This window comes from Leopardus geoffroyi, chromosome B3, assembly GCF_018350155.1.
Source record: "Leopardus geoffroyi isolate Oge1 chromosome B3, O.geoffroyi_Oge1_pat1.0, whole genome shotgun sequence".
Lineage (NCBI taxonomy): Eukaryota > Metazoa > Chordata > Mammalia > Carnivora > Felidae > Leopardus > Leopardus geoffroyi.
Genome location: NC_059337.1, coordinates 90,892,190 through 90,915,399, shown reverse-complemented (window position 1 = coordinate 90,915,399; position 23,210 = coordinate 90,892,190).

Here is a 23,210-nt window from a genome sequence, read left to right as displayed (position 1 = left end):
AAGAAAAAAAAGCTGGAGACAAGACGCTTCCTGATATCAGAATATTTTACCAAGCTATGGTAATTAAAACAGTATAGTAGTGATATAAAAACAGACATACAGGAATGGAAAAGGATAGGCAAGAAATAAACCCACACAATATGGTCAACTTATTTTTGCAAGGATGTCAAAAATATACAATAGTAAAAAGATAATTTCTTCAACAAATGGGTTTGGGAAAACTAGATATTCTCATTCAAAACAGAGATTCAGCCTTAATGTGATGCTATACACAAAAATCAACTCAACACAGATTAAAGACTTAAATTTAACAGCTAAAACTAAAATACTAGAAGAAAATAGACAAAACAGAAACCCAAAAAACAAACAAAAAAAAAAACACAAAAAAACGCTCCTGCACAAGAACCTCCTTGCACTGCTGGTGGGAATGCAAATGGGTGCAGCCACTGTGGAAAACAGTATGGAAGTTCCTCAAAAAGTGAAAAACAGAACCACCCTCTGACTCAGTAATTTCACTACTAGGTATTTACCCAAAGGATACAAAAAACTGGATTCAAAGGGGGCACATATACCCTGATATTTATAGCAGCACTATTGACAATAGCCAAATTATGGAAAGGGCCTAAATATCCATTGACTGATGAATGGATTAAAAAAAAAGTGAGATGTAAACACAATAGAATATCACTCAGCCATCAAAAAAGAATGAAATCTTACCATTTGCAATGACATATATGGAGCTACAGTGTGTTATGCTAAGCGAAATAAGTCAGAGAAAGACAAATACCACATGATTTCACACTCATATGTGGAATTTAAGGAACAAAACAGATGACATATGGGAAGGAAAAAGAGAAGCAAATCATAAGAGACTCTTAACTATAGAGAACACACTAAGGATTGATGGGGGGATGTGGGGGATGGGCTAAATGGGTGATGGGTATTAAGGAGTATACTTATTATGAGGATCACTGGGTATTATATGTAAGTGATCGATCACTAAATTCTACTCCTGAAACCATTTTTACACTATATGCTAAGCAGAAATTAAATAAAAATTAAAAAAATGAAAAATACCTGTGCACCAAAGGAAACATTTCAAAGAGTAAAAAGTCAACCAGTCGAGTCTGAGAAAATACTTGCAAACCTTATTTTTGATAAAGGGTGAATATCTAAAGTATTATAAGTAACTTCTACAAATAGAGGAAAGCACTTGATTAAAAACTGGCATAAAAGTTAAATAGCTCTCCAAAGACGACATACAAAATGTCCAAAAATATATGTACGGATGCTCACGACCATCATGGAAATGATGATCAAAACCACAATGAGGTATCACCTCAAATGTGTTATAATGGCTGTCATCAAAATACAAGAGGTAACTAATGTTGGTGTGGATAGGAGTAAAAGGAACACTTGTACAGTATTGGTGGGAATGTAACTTAGTGTGACCACTATCAAAAACAGTATTTTGAGGTTCCTCAAAAATTTAAAAATGTAACTACCATATGACTCAGAAATCCCACTTCTGAGTATTTACCCAAAAGAAGTGAAATCACCATCTCAAAAAAGATATTTGCATTCCCATATTCATGCAGTGTTATTCAAAGTAGTCAATATGGAAACAACCTAAATGTCCATGGATAGGTAAATGGATATAAAAACGGTAGATATAACTACAATAGACTATTATTCAGCTTCAAAAAAGATGGAAAAAATGACAGATGTGATAGCAGTGTGTCCTCAAATTTCATCCATTTCAAGTGAAATAAACCAAATGCAGAAGGATGAGTGTAGTGTGATGTGACTTATATGATGTATCTGTAACAGTCAAACTCATAGAAGCCAATACATTCCTCTGATCATTCCTTTGACAGATAAAACTATCAAGAAGGAGGCCAAATTACAGTTTAAGATATTTCTGTCAAAAAAAGTAGTGGTATGTAAACTATTCTATTTCCACTATCTGCTGGTTTGAAGTGTTCTCTTCTGCTGCCAATAGAGAGTTGAACCACCTGCCTTAATACAGAGTTCATAAAATATGGTAACAGCTATGTAGAATTCTTGGATACTCATAATTCAACTTAGATTTTAGTTGAGCACGATCATATAGGTAGGAAATAGGGCTATTTTAAGGGGCAAATAAAGATACGGAGTTTCTCATTTCTATATTTTGCATTTGGATCTGTTGTCTAGTGTATTTAAAATTTGAGATTATCAAGATTATTTTCTTTCTTAGACAACCATTTCCTATAAAAAAACTAAGATTAGAAAAAAACCCAAATGAATCTCTGTAATTATTAAAAAAGACAGTTATCTATAAATGATTCATATTAAACTGCACATAAAAGGAAAATTTGGTTTCTATTTTTAGAAATTACACCAAATCTAATATTATTTCTCCTTTGAAGTGATTACTTTTGAAAGAACTAAAACTCTAATATCTAATTATTTATAAACTTATGCTCTAACTCTGATATTTTTACCAAAATATAAATATATTTTATATTGACTAAAATATAAATTAGGGGCGCCTAGTGGCTCAGTTGGTTGGGCATCTGACTTCGGCTCAGGTCATGATGTCAGGTCTTGTGGGTTCAATCCCTGCGTCAGGCTCTGCGCCGATAGCTCAGAGCCTGGAGCCTGCTTCAGATTCTGTGTCTCTCTCACTCTCTCTCTCTGCCCCTCTGCACTCATGCTCTGTCTCTCAAAATTTAATAAATATTAAAAAAAATTTAAGTTAAAGTTATGTGTGTGGAAGACTGAATTCAAGAAAATGTACATTAAATTTGATATTAGTTTTCTGTAGTGGAATGATTAGATTTGTTTTGAAATGTCAGTATTCATCTTGTGCCTTGGTCTTTTATTTTTAATTTTTTTTATTTTTTTTAATGTTTATTTTTCAGAGAGAGCATGAGCATGGGAGGGGCAGAGAGAGCCAGAGACAGAATCTGAGGTAGGCTCCAGGCTCTGAGCTGTCAGCAAAGAGCTCAATATGGGGCTCAAACTCATGAGCTGTGAGATCATGACCTGAGCTCAAGTCAGACGCCTAACTGACTGAGCCACCCAGGCACCCTACACCTTCTTCTTTTAAAAAATATGAGCATATAAAATTTAATATAGTAATAATTAAAATATCACAGTGAAAATCTTCAGGTATTTTATGGTTCAAAATTTGTACTACATTGAGAACATTCACATAGTTGAAACACATTGATTTGAAATTAATCACTACCCTAGAGTACTCGAGAGGGGAAGAAAATGGCGGCGTAGGAGGACTCTGGGCTCACCGCGCATCCTGCTGATCACTTAGATTCCACCTACACCTGCCTAACTAACCCAGAAAACCGCCAGAGGATTAGCAGAATGGAGTCTCCGGAGCCAAGCACAGACGAGAGGCCCACGGAAGAGGGTAGGAAAGGCGGCGAGGCTGTGCGCGCTCCACGGACTGGCGGGAGGGAGCCAGAGCAGAGGGGCGGCTCCTCGAGTCTGGCTGGCAAAAGCGGAGGGGCCTGACGGACAGAGTGTGTTCCAACAGCAAGCACGACTTAGCTTCTGGGAGGTCATAAGTTAACAGCTCTGCTCGGAAAGCGGGAAGGCTGGAGGACAAAGGGAGGGAGAGCTGCTGAGCCCCCGGACGACAGATCTCAGTTTGGTGGGGAACAAAGGCACTTGCCAGCGCCATCTCCCCCGCCCATCCCCCAGCCAAAATCCCAAAGGGAACCAGTTCCTGCCAGGGAACTTGCTTGCACCGCACAAACACCCAACGCTGTGCTTCTGAGGAGCCAAACCTCCGGCAGCAGATCTGACTCCCTCCCGCTGCCACAGGGCCCCTCCTGAAGTGGATCACCTAAGGAGAAGCCAGCTAAGCCTGCCCCTCCTGCCCCCGTGCACCTTGCCTACCCACCCCAGCTAATACACCAGATCTCCAGCACCACAAGCCTGGCAGTGTGCAAGTAGCCCAGACGGGCCACGCCACTCCACAATGAATCCCGCCCCTAGGAGAGGGGAAGAGAAGGCACACACCAGTCTGACTGTGGCCCCAGCAGTGGGCTGGGGGCAGATATCAAGTCTGACTGCGGCCCCGCCCACCAACTCCAGTTATACACCACAGCACAGGGGAAGTGCCCTGCAGGTCCTCAACACGCCAGGGACTATCCAAAATGACCAAACGGAAGAATTCCCCTCAGAAGAATCTCCAGGAAATAACAACAGCTAATGAGCTGATCAAAAAGGATTTAAATAATATAACAGAAAGTGAATTTAGAATAGTAGTCATAAAATTAATCGCTGGGCTTGAAAACAGTATAGAGGACAGCAGAGAATCTCTTGCTACAGAGATCAAGGGACTAAGGAACAGTCACGAGGAGCTGAAAAGCGCTTTAAACGAAATGCAAAGCAAAATGGAAACGACGACAGCTCGGATTGAAGAGGCAGAGGAGAGAATAGGTGACCTAGAAGATAAAGTTATGGAAAAAGAGGAAGCTGAGAGAAAGAGAGATAAAAAAAATCCAGGAGTATGAGGGGAAAATTAGAGAACTAAGTGATACACTAAAAAGAAATAATATATGCATAATTGGTATCCCAGAGGAGGGAGAGAGAGGGAAAGGTGCTGAAGGGGTACTTGAAGAAATCATAGCTGAGAACTTCCCTGAACTGGGGAAGGAAAAAGGCATTGAAATCCAAGAGGCACAGAGAACTCCCTTCAGACGTAACTTGAATCGATCTTCTGCACGACATATCATAGTGAAACTGGCAAAATACAAGGATAAAGAGAAAATTCTGAAAGCAGCAAGGGATAAACGTGCCCTCACATATAAAGGGAGACCTATAAGACTCATGACTGATCTGTCTTTTGAAACTTGGCAGGCTAGAAAGGATTGGCACGATATTTTCAGTGTGCTAAACAGGAAAAATATGCAGCCGAGAATCCTTTATCCAGCAAGTCTGTCATTTAGAATAGAAGGAGAGATAAAGGTCTTCCCAAACAAACAAAAACTGAAGGAATTTGTCACCACTAAACCAGCCCTACAAGAGATCCTAAGGGGGACCTGTGAGACAAAGTACCAGAGACAACACTACAAGCATAAAACATACAGACATCACAATGACTCTAAACCCGTATCTTTCTATAACACTGAATGTAAATGGATTAAATGCGCCAACCAAAAGACATAGGGTATCAGAATGGATAAAAAAAGAAGACCCATATATTTGCTGTCTACAAGAGACTCATTTTAGACCTGAGGACACCTTTAGATTGAGAGTGAGGGGATGGAGAACTATTTATCATGCTACTGGAAGCCAAAAGAAAGCTGGAGTAGCCATACTTACATCAGACAAACTAGACTTTAAATTAAAGGCTGTAACAAGAGATGAAGAAGGGCATTATATAATAATAACAGGGTCTATCCATCAGGAAGAGCTAACAATTATAAATGTCTATGCACCGAATACCGGAGCCCCCAAATATATAAAACAATTACTCATAAACATAAGCAACCTTATTGATAAGAATGTGGTAATTGCAGGGGACTTTAACACCCCACTTACAGAAATGGATAGATCATCTAGACACACGGTCAATAAAGAAACAAGGGCCCTGAATGAGACATTGGATCAGATGGGCTTGATAGATATATTTAGAACTCTGCATCCCAAAGCAACAGAATATACTTTCTTCTCGAGTGCACATGGAACATTCTCCAAGATAGATCATATACTGGGTCACAAAATAGCCCTTCATAAGTTTACCAGAATTGAAATTATACCATACATACTTTCAGACCACAATGCTATGAAGCTTGAAATCAACCACAGAAAAAAGTCTGGAAAACCTCCAAAAGCATGGAGGTTAAAGAACACCCTACTAACGAATGAATGGGTCAACCAGGCAATCAGAGAAGAAATTAAAAAATATATGGAAACAAACGAAAATGAAATTACAACAACCCAAACGCTTTGGGACGCAGCGAAGGCAGTCCTGAGAGGAAAATACATTGCAATCCAGGCCTATCTCAAGAAACAAGAAAAATCCCAAATACAAAATCTAACAGCACACCTAAAGGAAACAGAAGCAGAACAGCAAAGACACCCCAAACCCAGCAGAAGAAGAGAAATAATAAAGATCTGAGCAGAAATAAACAATATAGAGTCTAAAAAAACTGTAGAGCAGATCAACGAAACCAAGAGTTGGTTTTTTGAAAAAATAAACAAAATTGACAAACCTCTAGCCAGGCTTCTCAAAAAGAAAAGGGAGATGACCCAAATAGATAAAATCATGAATGAAAATGGAATTATTACAACCAGTCCCTCAGAGATACAAACAATTATCAGGGAACACTATGAAAAATTATATGCCAACAAATTGGACAACCTGGAAGAAATGGACAAATTCCTAAACACCCACACTCTTCCAAAACTCAATCAGGAGGAAATAGAAAGCTTGAACAGACCCATCACCAGCGAAGAAATTGAATCGGTTATCAAAAATCTCCCAACAAATAAGAGTCCAGGACCAGAGGGCTTCCCAGGGGAGTTCTACCAGACGTTTAAAGCAGAGATAATACCTATCCTTCTCAAGCTATTCCAAGAAATAGAAAGGGAAGGAAAACTTCCAGACTCATTCTATGAAGCCAGTATTACTTTGATTCCTAAACCAGACAGAGACCCAGTAAAAAAAGAGAACTACAGGCCAATATCCCTGATGAATATGGATGCAAAAATTCTCAATAAGATACTAGCAAATCGAATTCAATGGCATATAAAAAGAATTATTCACCATGATCAAGTGGGATTCATTCCTGGGATGCAGGGCTGGTTCAACATTCGCAAATCAATCAACGTGATACATCACATTAACAAAAAAAAAAGAGAAGAACCATATGATCCTGTCAATAGATGCAGAAAAGACCTTTGACAAAATCCAGCACCCTTTCTTAATAAAAACCCTTGAGAAAGTCGGGATAGAAGGAACATACTTAAAGATCATAAAAGCCATTTATGAAAAGCCCACAGCTAACATCATCCTCAACGGGGAAAAACTGAGAGCTTTTTCCCTGAGATCAGGAACACGACAGGGATGCCCACTCTCACCGCTGTTGTTTAACATAGTGCTGGAAGTTCTAGCATCAGCAATCAGACAACAAAAGGAAATCAAAGGCATCAAAATTGGCAAAGATGAAGTCAAGCTTTCGCTTTTTGCAGATGACATGATATTATACATGGAAAATCCGATAGACTCCACCAAAAGTCTGCTAGAACTGATACATGAATTCAGCAAAGTTGCAGGCTACAAAATCAATGTACAGAAATCAGTTGCATTCTTATACACTAACAATGAAGCAACAGAAAGACAAATAAAGAAACTGATCCCATTCACAATTGACCAAGAAGCATAAAATACCTAGGAATAAATCTAACCAAAGATGTAAAAGATATGTATGCTGAAAACTATAGAAAGCTTATGAAGGTAGTTGAAGAAGATATAAAGAAATGGAAAGACATTCCCTGCTCATGGATTGGAAAAATAAATATTGTCAAAATGTCAATACTACCCAAAGCTATCTACACATTCAATGCAATCCCAATCAAAATTGCACCAGCATTCTTCTCGAAACTAGAACAAGCAATCCTAAAATTCATATGGAACCACAAAAGGCCCCGAATAGCCAAAGGAATTTTGAAGAAGAAGACCAAAGCAGGAGGCATCACAATCCCAGACTTTAGCCTCTACTACAAAGCTGTCATCATCAAGACAGCCTGGTATTGGCACAAAAACAGACACATAGACCAATGGAATAGAATAGAAACCCCAGAACTAGACCCACAAACGTATGGCCAACTCATCTTTGACAAAGCGGGAAAGAACATCCAATGGAAAAAAGACAATCTCTTTAACAAATGGTGCTGGGAGAACTGGACAGCAACATGCAGAAGATTGAAACTAGACCACTTTCTCACACCATTCACAAAAATAAACTCAAAATGGAGAAAGGACCTGAATGTGAGACAGGAAACCATCAAAACCCTAGAGGACAAAGCAGGAAAAGACCTCTCTGACCTCAGCCGTAGCAATCTCTTACTCGACACATCCCCAAAGGCAAGGGAATTAAAAGCAAACGTGAATTACTGGGACCTTATGAAGATAAAAACTTCTGCACAGCAAAGGAAACAACCAACAAAACTAAAAGGCAACCAACGGAATGGGAAAAGATATTTGCAAATGACATATCGGACAAAGGGCTAGTATCCAAAATCTATAAAGAGCTCACCAAACTCCACACCCGAAAAACAAACAACCCAGTGAAGAAATGGGCAGAAAACATGAATAGACACTTCTCTAAAGAAGACATCCGGATGGCCAACAGGCACATGAAAAGATGTTCAACGTCACTCCTTATCAGGGAAATACAAATCAAAACCACACTCAGATATCACCTCACGCCAGTCAGAGTGGCCAAAATGAACAAATCAGGAGACTATAGATGCTGGAGAGGATGTGGAGAAACAGGAACCCTCTTGCACTGTTGGTGGGAATGCAAATTGGTGCAGCCGCTCTGGAAAGCAGTGTGGAGGTTCCTCAGAAAATTAAAAATAGATCTACCCTATGACCCAGCAATAGCACTGCTAGGAATTTATCCAAGGGATACAGGAGTGCTGATGCATAGGGGTACTTGTACCCCAATGTTTATAGCAGCACTCTCAACAATAGCCAAATTATGGAAAGAGCCCAAATGTCCATCAACTGATGAATGGATAAAGAAATTGTGGTTTATATACACAATGGAATACTACTTGGCAATGAGAAAGAATGAAATACGGCCTTTTGTAGCAACGTGGATGGAACTGGAGAGTGTGATGCTAAGTGAAATAAGCCATACAGAGAAAGACAGATACCAATGGTTTCACTCTTATGTGGATCCTGAGAAACTTAACAGAAACCCATGGGGGAAGGGAAGGAAAAAAAAAAAGAGGTTAGAGTGGGAGAGAGCCAAAAACAAGAGACTGTTACAAACTGAGAACAAACTGAGGGTTGATGGGGGGTGGGAGGGAGGGGAGGGTGGGTGATGGGTATTGAGGAGGGCACCTTTTGGGATGAGCACTGGGTGTTGTACGGAAACCAATTTGACAATAAATTTCATATATTAAAAAAAAAATAAAGTTCTAGGGCCACTTAAAAAAATGAAATTAATCACTACCCTTTTTACAACATAGAAATGTATTCCATGCAGACAGAGCAAGAATTATTTCCTCTATCATTACTAGTATAAAATGGAGTGGTCACGGTGGGTGTGATCATTCAATATACACACTTTTGTGAGAACTGATTTTAAAAGAAATGGCTATAGATCTGCAAAACAGAGTTTGAATGCCTAGCTATACTATGGATTTTTTTATAAACACTTTAGGTCCATTTATGAGTGAAATTCCTCATTTTGGTTAATCACATTATCATGAATTTTTTTACAGAAACCATAAACCTAGATTTTAACTCTAGTTTTCTGTTTTCTATACTCTGTACAACCAACCATTTAGCAAATCCACCATAAGCATTGACTTATGCAGGCACATGTACTGGTGGGTTTTGGGTGTATTTGTTTTTGTTGCATGTTTTGTGTGTGTGTGGAGAGAGAGAGAGAGAGAGAGAGACAGACAGACAGAGAGGGTGTGTGTGTGTGTGTAGTAGGGTATTTGGAGGAGTTTTCTCATAATTGAACATAGGTTCTGCAGTTGGCTGATTAATAGCCCCAAAAGATATACAAGTCCTAATCCCTGAACTCTGTGGGTGTTACCTTATAAATAAAATCGACTTTGCAGAGATGATTAATTTAAGGATTGTGACACTAAGAAATAATCCCAGAATATGTGGATGTATCATAATTTTAATCACAAGCATCCATATAAGGTGATGGCAGTGAGAGATTTAACAGAGAACAGGAGAACGCGATATGGGCAGAGATCCGACCAACGTCCTTTAAAGACAGAGGAAGGGGACACAAGCCAAACAATGTAAGTGGCCACCTAAAGCTAGAAAGAAGGAAGGAAATGGAGTCCCTCCCCCTGTCCAGAGATGGCAGAAGGTGCCTACAAGGCACCTTTGGACCAATGAAACAGATATTGGACTGCAGACCTACAGAACTGTTAGAAAATACATTTATGTTGTTTTAAACCACTAAATTCAATAATGTGTTACATTGTATACATTGCTAATAATGTATTACAGCAGCAATGACAAAGGAAAACAAGTTTCTTGTCTTGATTCTGAATTTAGAGTCACTCTAAAATGCCAATCTAATCATTGAATGGTTCCCAAGTACCTAGCAAGGAAAATGCACAAGAGCAACCAAGACAGTAGTTCATTCTGCCTCTCTGATCTCTTCCTTGGGGTCCCTGTTCCTTATCATCTAAAAATACCAAACTTCGCATTAATCTTTAAGGTTTTTCATAGTTCCTGAAGTCTCTTGGCAACTTTTCCCTCTTCTATTACACTGATTACATACATCTGTTATGGTAATTAACACATGGTCTTATAGTTCTTAGCTTTCAATTGGCCTTTTCCTCTAAAATTATGAACTCATCGAGGACTCTCACAGACTAGCTCAATGCCTGATACATAGAGCTACATAAATGTTTCTCAAATAAATGAATATTCAATCCATAGTTCTGCTCATCAAATATCCAATATAAAGGTTTTTATTTGGTCATTTATTTTTATGTATCAATTATGCACTATGGTTACTTACATTGATTCAACTGTCTCCACACTACAACAATCTTCCACTAGAAATGTTATAGTTAAAACAAAACTAAACTACTAAAAACACATCCCAAATATCCCAGGAATTCACCACCACATGTATTAAAGCATATTTTCACTTTGTTACATTTGACTGTAGCAGTGAGTTAGACACAGAGAGTCAGGACACAGAGGCTTTTCTTTCTAGGAAGCAACTATATTCGCACCAGCACAAGCTCAGCATGCTAAGATCCCTAAAAGGCTGAGTCCTGAATGCAGCTGGAGGGGAGGGGTTGCCTTTTGTACAATTTTTGCTCCTTTGTCTCCCATATATGCTAACATACAGTCTGAATGGGTGGTCTATGTTACAGAGTCATGAGGAAGGTCACGCACGGACACATAACCAGGTTGCCTTCCCTTGTCTTGAGGTTTTCACCACATTCCTTAGGGAGGGGCTCTACCACATGATCTCTGAATTTACAGAACCTCAGCTCTTTCTTCTAGGACCTCTTCACCTCAAAGGCTTAAGAATCTCTACACCCAATGCTGAGGTCTCACTTCCTTCTTTGGAGCCCTTAGTGGCTATGGTCTCTGGTAAGTAAGCCGTAGTTTTTCAATATTCACATGTAATGAATGGTCAGCAATTATCTTTGAGGTGTTGAATGCCCCCTCCTTCATCATAAGATCCCACATGAGATCTGCCTTCACTCATAAAGGCCATTTTCATGGTCCATATACTTCTTTGTTTTCTAGAGAACACCCTCATCATGGTGAGTCATATGGGACTCGTTATTTTAAGTAGCAATCATCACACTCTTCAACCAGCTCTTAGACACTACTACTCAATCTATCTCATTCTTTATTCATTCACTCATACACGCCTTCATTCAGATGTTTTCTCCTTTTAAATGATTTTGTGTAATACTAAAATAAAAACAATTGTATTTAAAACTTGAGCTTATTAATGTCAATAACAATATTTCAAATAAAATATAAACATGTTAAGGTACTCTCATAGCTTTGTCTTAAGCATTTTCTCAAAAGCTTTATATTTTCACTGAAGGAGACTTTCAAGGATTCCATAAAAAATGCCACTTTTTAAAGATGGTTTTACAAGAAGTACCTTTTCTTAGTACTTTTTTCCCCCTCAGTCATCTTTTATTGGGTATTAATTCTCAATCCGGATATGAAAGGATTCACGGGTGCCAGGCAAAGGTCATGGTAAGGAATGCAGAATGTCTTGGCACATTTTCTAACTAGCTAAAATATTTCTTAGATATCTCAGTAATGCTCTTTGTGATGTAAGAGGGGTCTATTGTCATTTCACAGGTGGAAGAAGCAGCCTAAGAGGTTAAGAGAGGACACAGAACCAGCAGAAAATCCAGGAATGGAAATGAGGTCACTGATATATTCTAAATGTAAATATGTGTTTTTGTCTTGGATAGAGAAGATCATGGATAGAGAAAGTCCTAAGATTCCTTTTAATGAAGCTGTTGCAATGTGACTATAGATATTAGACTTAAACCATGTCCTAACTTTAATGTCTTATTGTGTTTGTGGTTTCAGCAGTCTAAAATATTTTAAATAACCTAATCAAATAGGTTGATTATTCTAGTCACCATGAGATCTGGGGAAAGTCTACAAACACGTTAGCACAATATTGGATATTTTCCCTTTCATTAAGAAGGTTATTGCTTGAAATTAAAAATGACTGATCTCTGCTGCTTGAACTGGGTTGAAAGACACTAGTAAATTTGTATAACATACTCATGTAATTGAACACATGCCAAAAAACCAGACTCATATAGGTTAGACATATAGGTTAGTCTGTCCTTAAAAAAGCACACCTCTTCTCAGTGGGACCAAGTTTCAGATTTGCAGAATATGCCATTCCAGAGGAGCGCAACAGAAAAAAAAAATAATCACTTATGTCTCAGGAGTTATCAGGCAGGAATGTAAAAGTGAGGAAGCCTCACTTTTAGGGGTAGCAATTGAGGAGTAGGTAGAACATGGGTGCTTGAAGAGTTTAAGTATTGAGACTCCTTCCATTTCCTGTGCAGTAGAGTCTGGTTTTCAATGTCAGGATTCCAAGTAACCCATTAATGTTCATTCAGTGAATGCATGAATGGTAAGAGCAGATCAGCAAAGCAGTTTAGAAAGAATTAAGGAATCTGGGGACCTAGAGAGTATGAGACAGTTTACATATTTGAAATCGGTAGCATTTTTATACCTCTCCTTTGTTTTAGATCTTATGTATTATAATTCGTTGCATAATATTTATCCCAGCACAAGTATTAAATGTAAAAATAATTAATAAACATAAGTATTCTGGTTTTATTACTAGAACTGGGATAAGGCTCAGAGGTTTGTTCCCAAGAAATGAGGCCTGAGTCCAACTGCTAAAATGAGAATCATTTTTGAAAGCAAATCTGAAGAAATCACTGAGCCTGAAGCCAAGGGCCTCTTTAATTTCCTCTGAATAAGAGAAACATTAATCCCTGAAATTTGGTTGACATTAAGTCTTTAAGAAGGAGGATCTGTTTTGTCCCCAGTGTTCAATAATGAAAAGTGGATGCTAGACAGAGTCATATTTTTTGGTAGCAGAAAAAGAACTGGACTTCGAATAGAATTCCTGGGTTATAATCTATCATTTCCTTGCTGTTTTACCTTAGGGGGAAAAGGTTATATGATTGTCATGAATATCAGTTTATTTACCTGCAAAGCAGGAGCTAAAATGACTTTAATTTTCATTAAAGTGGACAGGAAGTGGTTAAAACTTACACCTTGATCTGTTACTGCCAAAGAGAAGTTTAATGCCAAGGAAGGAGACGGCGCCAGAAAACAGGTGATCTGATTTCAACTCAGATTCCAAACAAGAAATGATTCATCTCTACAAGGGAGAGTTTGAAATGCCGCTCTTGTTGCCCTAGCACACGGAACGCTAATTGGAGCAGAGAACGGAATTGGCAGAAGCACACTCTTGAGGACAGGAAATATTTACGTTAGAAGGAGAGAAACCAATCTCCGATGTGATCAAGTAAATCCTATTACTAGAAATTAGATTTTCTTTACTTGTTTTTTTATGTGTTCTCATGTCAAAGTCATAGAAACTATTTGAGGAACTTGAACTTTGCCTACCTTAGAATTAGGCCAAGCCAACTTTTACCACATGTGCCAAAGCAATGTTACAAAAATCTAAACATTCAGAGTACGTTGAATCGAAACACAGCCTGTATAGGATGAGCGCTTTTTTTAAAATGTTTGTTGATTTTTTAGAGAGAGCAAATGGGGGAGGAACAGAGAAAGAGAGAGCCAGAATCTGAAGGAGGCTTCCTGAGGTCAGGGAAGACCCAACGCGGGACCCCAACTCATAAACCGTGAGATCATGACCGGAGATGAAATCAAGAGTAGGATGCTTCACCGACTGAGCCACCCAGGCACCTCAGGAGGTACATTTTCAATCATTTTAATCATTTCCAGATGTAAAAGACGTTAAGAGTTCAGTAATCAAGGGCAAGTAATACATGAGCATCCAAGCCGATTTTATAGATCCCAAAAAAGGGATTTGAGCAGTGTAAAGATTACTCTATTATTCCCACCGATAAAAACATTACCAGTGATTCCCTGAAATGCTGAGAAACTGGATACTGGGATTGAACTCAGTATGTATCGTGGGAACAATATTTAGAATGCATGTGGATGTCAAATAGTTCTTATTTCAGAACAAGGCCTCCAAGAACTACAACAAGTAGTCTTGCTCTAATCACTTATATAAAATTCCAATTTATTTATTTAATTCCAAATTCCAATTTAAAGAAGTCATGATTTTACTACAGATTGGTTATTTGGTAGAGTGAATTCAACATAATTTTGAGGATTCAAATAAAGTGGGTAAAAGTATCTGTCTCAGCACATACTAAGCACACAGTAAAATGAAATGGAGTTATAATAATTTAAAAATGTATCATTTGTCCTTTTTGTTATCCAAAGGCATGAGATCAAGTCTGTTTTATTTAGTAGGCAATGGAAAAACTACGTAAAACTTGTATTTGAATGTGTTAATTTTGGAAAAGAGGTGGTGGGGGAAGAGAGGGAGGCTTGACCACTCGATTACTATATAAATATAGGTAATAGTATTTATTAGTCATCCTCTTTTTTTTTAAATTTTTTTAACGTTTATTTATTTTTGAGACAGAGAGAGACAGAGCATGAACAGGAGGGATCAGAGAGAGGGAGACACAGAATCTGAAACAGGCTCCAGGCTCTGAGCTGTCAGCACCGAACCTGACGCGGGGCTCGAACTCACGGACTGAGAGATCATGACCTGAGCCGAATAGGCCGCTCAACCAACTGAGCCACCCAGGTGCCCCCAGTCACCCTCTTAAAATAGAATTCCATGCTGTCGATAAATGGAGTTGTAGACCAATATTTATTTTCTTGAAAGTATTTTTGTGATATACTGCTAAAGGTTTCAAGAAATTGGTTACAGAACAGTAATGTACAGTTAGCCCTTTGTTAAAAATATACGTATGTGTTTGCAAGCATATTGTGCATTTTCTATGTATATATTCTATGCAATATTATAAATGTCTTAAAAGATATAAACCAAGTCTAATCTTGGCTTATTTGATTTGCATAATTACCATGCCTTTTATGAAACATACTTTCTAAAACTTATTAGAAGCTGCAAAATAAACAATATAAATTGATATTCGCACATTTTAGCACTCACATCTTATTTTCAAATGTTTTGAAGGCTTTATTAGAACAAAAGATTTAGTATGATTCAAAAGATAACCTACTTAGGTCTCTACTGTAAGATACTAAACTTTGCCAATATTTTCTGCGTATTTAAGACTGCTGATGCTTGAGAATAAAGCTGTGATAATATGTTTAAGTCAAAATTAAACATTTTACTGCATATTATAAATACTAATTTCTAGTTATATTAATCTTGTATTATTATTTGTAAATGTCAAACATCTATTCATACATGAGATTTATTTGCATGTAAAAAATACAGGAAAAGTGTAAATATGTCATCATTACAAGGCTATGTTAAAAATCCAAAAGGCTCATAAAATAGAATTTCTTAACCTAATAAAAATTCATTACATACATTATCTGAATTACAATAAATTACTTCATATAAAATTTTATTTTCTTTGTACAATGTTAGTTTCACATTCTTAGTCTTAACAGAAAAGTCTGGGAGAAAAATACTAATAAAAGATTAGCATTGGGGCGCCTGGGTGGTTCAGTCAGTTAAGCATCTGACCGTCAATACTGGCTCAGGTCATGATCTCAGTGTCCTAGGATTGAGTCTTGCACTGGGTTCTGCATTGAGCATGAAGCTTTCTTGTGATTGTCTCTCCCCCTTTCTCTCTGCCCCTTTCCCCTACTCGCTCTCTCCTCTCTCTCACCTCTTTCTCAAAATAATAAACTTAAAAAATATTAGCATTTACTTATGTCAGAGAAGTCAAAATGATATTTTTAGAATCACTTTCCCTTAAAAATATTGCACTGCCCTTAAAGAATAGAGTCCTAATCTTTATAAACTGTTTGGAAATAGGTAAACTTTCTATCCTATCTATATTTTCTCTAAGAAAATAAGGTCTAACTTGTAAGGAAAATGTGATATTTAGTAGAATGCTATCAAAAGAGTTTAAATTATAGCACCTTTTGGTACAGCTTCAACAGAATTAGAGATTCTATGAAATAAACTTAAATTTTGTAAAGCAATTAATGTTACCCATAACTGAATTAAGTTTGCTCTTCATTGATATCAGTTTGAAATCCAAACTCCTTCACCTAATAAAATAGTTAAACAACTGGATTTACTTTCTTTCATCTCATACCATTTCTTTTCTTCTTTCTACTCTAGACTAGAAACTTTGATCCCTCATAATTTATCAAACGTTCAGATCATCTGCCAGCATCCGGATCTTTACACGTGCCATTCCCTTAGCCTGAGGCTTGGGGCATACATCAAAACCTGTTTCATTTGGCTAACAGCTTTACCCTCTCATTTCTTACTAGTTTGATTTCATTTAGAGATGGCATTTTCTTTGCAGAATCTTCCTTGACCCACCAACACTAAAGTAGGTATTCTTTCTACCTGTACTTAGAGCCCACTCTACTGTGATTACCTACATTCTTTCTTATTCTCCACATAACAGATCCTGGATTTCAGGATTTCTGATCATTATCCCTGGTGCCTGGTATAGTACCTTATGTTAGGCACTCAACATCTTGGATGAATGGATGGTGTATATTAATTCTGGCATATGGTTCAAAAGCACTTACTGCCAATCAAATTCATGAATTAAGCTTTCCATTCATACTCCTGTTATGACAATTTATCTTTTGATAGCTTAAATTAAACTACATGGTTTGTTCATAACTGTAAACATATGAAAGTATTTATTAAACCAAATGCCTATTGTGGTAACAAAAATATTTTGGATTCAGTAAATCTCTTAGTTGATTCTAACACACAGGAAATTAAATTTTCCAGCCTCCTTCACAGTTGGGTGGGACCAGAAGACTGACTTGCAGTGAATGGAATGTGGGCAGGGGTGACAGATGTCCTGTGCCATGCCAGCCTGGCCTCTAAAAGTTCCCTTCTGATCTTTCATGACCTCTTGGCACTTGCCTCTATGCCAAATGGAAGAAAACAGTCTAAATATGTTAATAACCATGTAGATTCCCCCATCACTGACACCAACTTGCTTTAGACCATGTTTCAAACAAGAGATAAAACTGTATGTCTTTAGCTATTGAGACTTTGGCATATAGGAATTAGTCTGGCCAGGCTGAAACAGCAATTTGCAAAGTTCTATCTAAAACAATAGGGTGTGCTTATAATACTTGTGAGGAAAATTTGATAATTTTAGCAATAAGATGCTATCAAGGGGATTTAAACTCCAAAGACTCTTTGAATCAAAACTTTAACAAAAGGCAGATTTAAATTTTAGAAAAAAATGTATGTTATTTCAACATCCCTCTTTATCATGTTTTGTTTGGGAAACTTATCAGCATATACAAAGTAGAAAGTTATATAATGAACCCAGGTACCTATTAGCCAGATTTAACAGTTATTAACAATTTTTGTATATTGTATAATTTATTCCATGACCCTTTAAGGTTGAATCCTCTCAGCAAATCTAACATACCATGCCATTTCACCCTTAGATACTTGATATATCATGTTGACATTTTTTATATAAACCATACAGTTTTCACATCTAAAATTTTTTAGTTAAAAATCTCTTAATACTACCTAAGTAGTCAATACTCGCGTTTCCCTCATTATCACACTATTCTTTTTTCAGTTGATTATCCATCAGTCCTTTGAGTTATGGCTCAAATTTCTTTTACAGCCTTCAATTTTTATTTTCCATGCCATTCATTTTCTGGGAAAGTAAATATTGTCCTATAGATGGTCATCTGACAAACCTGTTTCTGTGTACATATACAACTTCATTCATCACTAAGTTCATTTGGCTGGCTGATAGAGTTGCCTCAGAGGTAGAACACGTACTACAGAGTGTTACAGCAAACTCTATACTGGAATCAGCGGCTGCTGCTGAAATACATCAAGTCTGGAGAGATGAACATTGGTTGGAGAATATTGTTAGGTAAAGGAGGGAAACATGAAAAAGCATTTCTTCCATCTTCGCCTGCCTTCCAGTCTCCAAAAGCATCCCTATTCTGTCTACTTCTCTTGAGTTGTTCTGGTTATAGGTTTCTTCTTCCTGTTTTTTTTTCCTTTTCACCCCTAGATAGGTTTTATTAAATAGACTCATGAATTTTTTGCTTTTCAATTTTGGAATATATATACACATACATATGTATATACATGCATTCTCCACATCCATACCCTTATATAGAATAAAACTTCTCAGGGATGCAGTATAGTTGCTTGGAATGTGTTTGATCATTTTAAGACTTACTTTTTAATCTGTTAGTGTAGGTTCTAAACAGTCTTGATTAGAACTAATTTGGCTTTAGTATTATTTATTAAGGGTATTTGAGCCAATACCCTTCGACAGATTCTATTCAATTCCCCGTGTATAAATCGGTCTGTTTGCTGTGGTTCTTAAAAAAGTGGACTATTCAAACTTTATACGATCTCTAGAAATTGTTTTACTTCCCCTTTTCATACTTTATTCCCCTGACTTCCCAGTGTTTTATTACCTGCATATTCAATCAAAGACTTGGGAAACTCCACACCGTCCTGTGAGTCTCTGGATCTTCCTTCCTCAACACCCTCCTCTCCAGTGCTTGCCCTGACAAATTGAATCTGCCTTGGCATCCCTGAAGTCTGAAGCATGTCTCCTCAATGCGGTGATACCAGACAGCTTCGTACATGTCCCTATTCCCTGTGCTACAGCCTGAAAACTGTCTGCAGGGTAGGGAAAATCATAAAATTTACCTCATTTCTTTCCCTTCTCTTGGAGACTGTTGCCCTACCTTGCCTGTCTTCCAGTGTTCAAAAACTATTATTTTCTATATTTTGTCTAGTTTTTCCTTATTTCCTTATTACAGAAGGACAGGAACTCTGTTTCCTGTTAGTCAGTCATACCTGGGGGCAAAAGACACTTCCAGTTTCCTTTTACTTAGTGTTTGAATAAAACTGTTTGCATTATTTCACTTTAATCTTTATCTCTATAATTAAAGTGAATTTCTTTTAAAGAGAATGGGAATTTGTATTTTATTATAGTCTGACAATCTCTACATTTTAATTGCAACTTTTGGACCTTATATTTAATGATTATTAATACAGTTGTTAAAATCTTGCTTGTTTCTTATTTGTGTCAATTGTTCTTGGTTTTTTCTTTGTTTTTTTTTTTTTTTTAATATATTTGACACACAAAACACATTATTACATTTACTTCAGGGGTACAAAATAGTGATTCAACTTCTCTATACATTACGCTATGCTCACCACAAGTGTAGCTATCGTCTGTCACCACACAACGCCATTACAATATTACTGACTCTAATCCCTATGCTGTACCTTTTATCCCAGTGACTTACTCATTCCATAACTGGAAGCATGAATCTTCCACTGCCCTGCACCCATTTTGCCCACTCCTGTTTTTTCTTCGCTTTATTTATACTCAGTTAATCCAAAATAATACAGATGATCTTTTTTATCTTCACTATTGGCTTATTAGCTATACCTTTTTATTGAATGTGATGTTGATTCTAGAGTTTATCATCTGCCTCATTAACTTGTCACCAGATACTATCAAATACTTTTCATACAGTTTAAGACTCTTCAACAGTGTGGTTTGGGTGTTGGAGTGTGTGTGTGTATTGTCATACTTTTTATTTCTACCTATTTAGTAAACAGCCATTCTTTTCATTATTTTTCATAATATTTTGAAAAACTTATGTATATCACACTTCTATCTATCCCATGTTTGTCATTTGTGATACTCATTTAGATTCAAAGTTTTTATATTTTGGGGCACCTGGGTGGCTCAGTCAGTTGAGCGCCCGACTTTGGCTCAGGTCATGATCTCATGGTTCGTGAGTTCAAGCCCCACGTTGGGCTCGCTCTGTGCTGCCAGCTCAGGGCCTGGAGCCTGCTTTGTATTCTTTGTCTCCTTCTCTTTCTACTTCTACCCTGCTCATGCTTTGTCTCTTTCTCAAAAGTGAATAAAGATTTTTTAAAAAATTAAAAAAAAAAGTTTTTATATTTTATCTGAAAAGCCAGATGGTAAATTCTTTAGGCTTTACTGGCTATATATATAGTTTCTGTTAAATATGCTTTTTTTTAAATAGCATTTTAACAACATAAAACATTCTGACCTCTCAGGCTGTTAAAGAGAGAGAGAGATGGACACATCCTAGATCAAATATGGCTGCAGGCTTAATTTTACCAAACCCACATTTAGATGCAAAATTTCATCAAGTGTCATTTTTCCCATGTGCTTTTCATATTTGTCACAAAAGTCTGATAATGAAATTTGTCAACTTTTGTTTGCCTGAAAAGTCTATCTTCATTTCTAGCATATTTTTTGCTTGATATTTGATTTTAGGTTAACATTTTTTTCTTCTTTGAGTACTTTAATGAAGTTGTGCCTTATTGTCTTCTGGCAAGTTTAACTTCTGACCAGCCTATAATCATTATTATGTCTGCTCTTCCATGTATAAGTGTCTTTTTTATTCCCCTGGATACCCTTTAGATCTTTTTTCCTCAAAGTTTTTTTTTTTTTTATTAAAATGTTTTCTAGTGTGGCTGATTTATTCAGGATGGTTATGCTGATTTGTTTTATATTTTCTCACAAATTAACCAACTGGACATTATCTCTTCAAATACTATCTAGACTTTTCTGTATGTTCCCCCAATTAAATATTAGCCTAATTAATATTGTCTCACTGGACATGATGACCAGCTTGTGTAGTCTTTTTATCCAGGATTTTTCCTTTATTTTTTTTATTGCTTCATTAAGTTCATGGGTCTTTCTTCCATGTCTGTTATTACTCCCATTCAGTGTTTTGTTTGTTTGTTTGTTTGTTTGTTTTTACATTACGGATATTGAATTTATTTCAAGTAGTTTCATATGGGTCTTCTGCACCCTCAATTATTCTTCACTGCATGTTCATGCTTTATGTTAAAACTCTGATCACATTAGACATAAAACTGTTCCTTTAAACTCCTTGTCTGATGATTCCAGTTGATTCTTCTGCATCTGTTTTTAATGATGGATTTGTCTTCTGATAATAGGTTCTATTTTTCTACTTTGTATGCCTAGTAATCTTGATTGTATAGTATTTGTTGCAAATCATTTGGTTTAATGTTGGATTTCCTTCTACTTTTTTAAGAAGATTATTGAAATTTGTTCTATCTCACAATTTATTTACATTCCTTCACTTTATTCCTTTTGATGCTTGATTTCAGTTTGGACAAGTTCAGAACCCATTTGTCTCAGGGTTCATTTAGTCTAATAACTAAGGTGGGACCTTAGTCCCATTTTTGGCCCCTACATTATGCCCTGTGTATTAATAGGTATTATTTTTATTTGGGAAGATGAAATTGCCTCTTGTTTTCCACCCTATGTGATCTTCATGAATTGTTTTGCCTATTGCTTCCCAGCAATTCCATCCCTGGCTTCCTTGGAAAGCTGGTCAATACTCGGCCAAATACTTGAGGGGATCCCTTTCTGCAGGTCTCCATAGTACACCCTCTTGTCTCCTCCCTACTTTTTCCTCTTCTATTGATCTACCCAGCCACCCACCTACCTACCAATCCTCAATCTCCTAGATTTCCAGTATTTTTCGCTGAAAGTTATAGTCGCTTTGGTTTCTGCAAGTTAACAGTCTACTTTCCCAACTCAACTGAGTTATGTTTGGGTCCCCACTGACATTTTCTGTGACATGGAAAGAAACATTCTCTAGGTAATATGCTAGAAATCATAGATATAATATTGTTATTTCCCTTCTCTCATGGATCACAGACCTATGTTACCTACATTTGATGTTTGAAAACAGTTATTTCTTTCCCTACCCCCTTGATTTTCTAGTAGTTTACAGTTGTAGCAGGATGATTCTCATTGCAGTTAACCCTCTAGGGGTGAACACAAAACTGAGAAAGCACCTTTAAATACACAATTCAGTGTACTTATTTTTGTGTTAGCCTAAGCTGACCACCACCCCAGTCATGAATCACAACCTTGTATAATATCATCTTGACTGCAAGCAAAATCTGTAATTTGCTTCTAATAAAAGAATGTGGCACAAGGACTTTTCATGCACTACCCTAATGAATTTACCTTAGGTCAGTCAAAAGAGATTATTCTGATGGTCCTAATCTATTCAGGTAAGTCATTTAAAAGATGGCCTAGAAGTCAGAGATTTGGAGTAGAAACTCTTGTTGATCTTAAAAAGTGAATTTAGGGGCGCCTGGGTGGCTCGGTCGGTTAAGCGTCCGACTTCGGCTCATGTCATGATCTCGCGGTCCGTGAGTTCGAGCCTCGCGGTCCGTGAGTTCGAGCCTTGCCGTCAGGCTCTGTGCTGACTGCTCAGAGCCTGGAGCCTGTTTCAGATTCTGTGTCTCCCTCTCTCTCTGCCCCTCCCCTGTTCATGCTCTGTCTCTCTCTGTCTCAAAAATAAACGTTAAAAAAATTTTAAAAAGTGAATTTAAAATGCTGCAAAGAAGTCTTTACCACATTTAAATGAAACCAGTCAACAACCTGAGAGCAGTTGCCAGGTGGATCCTTGCCTATTGAGCCTTCAGATAAGAATGCAGCCAACCAATACCATGATTTCAGTCTCGTGAGACTTTAAGTACAGAGCTCAGATATTCAGTTCCCAGCCTTCTGACCTACAGAAATGGTTACATAAAATGATTGCTGTTTTAAGTCATTTAGTTCATGGTAATTTATAAGGCAGCATAGAACACTAATTAAACTAAACACAATTATTCAAAGGATTCTAACTATTCATTAAATGTAGCAGC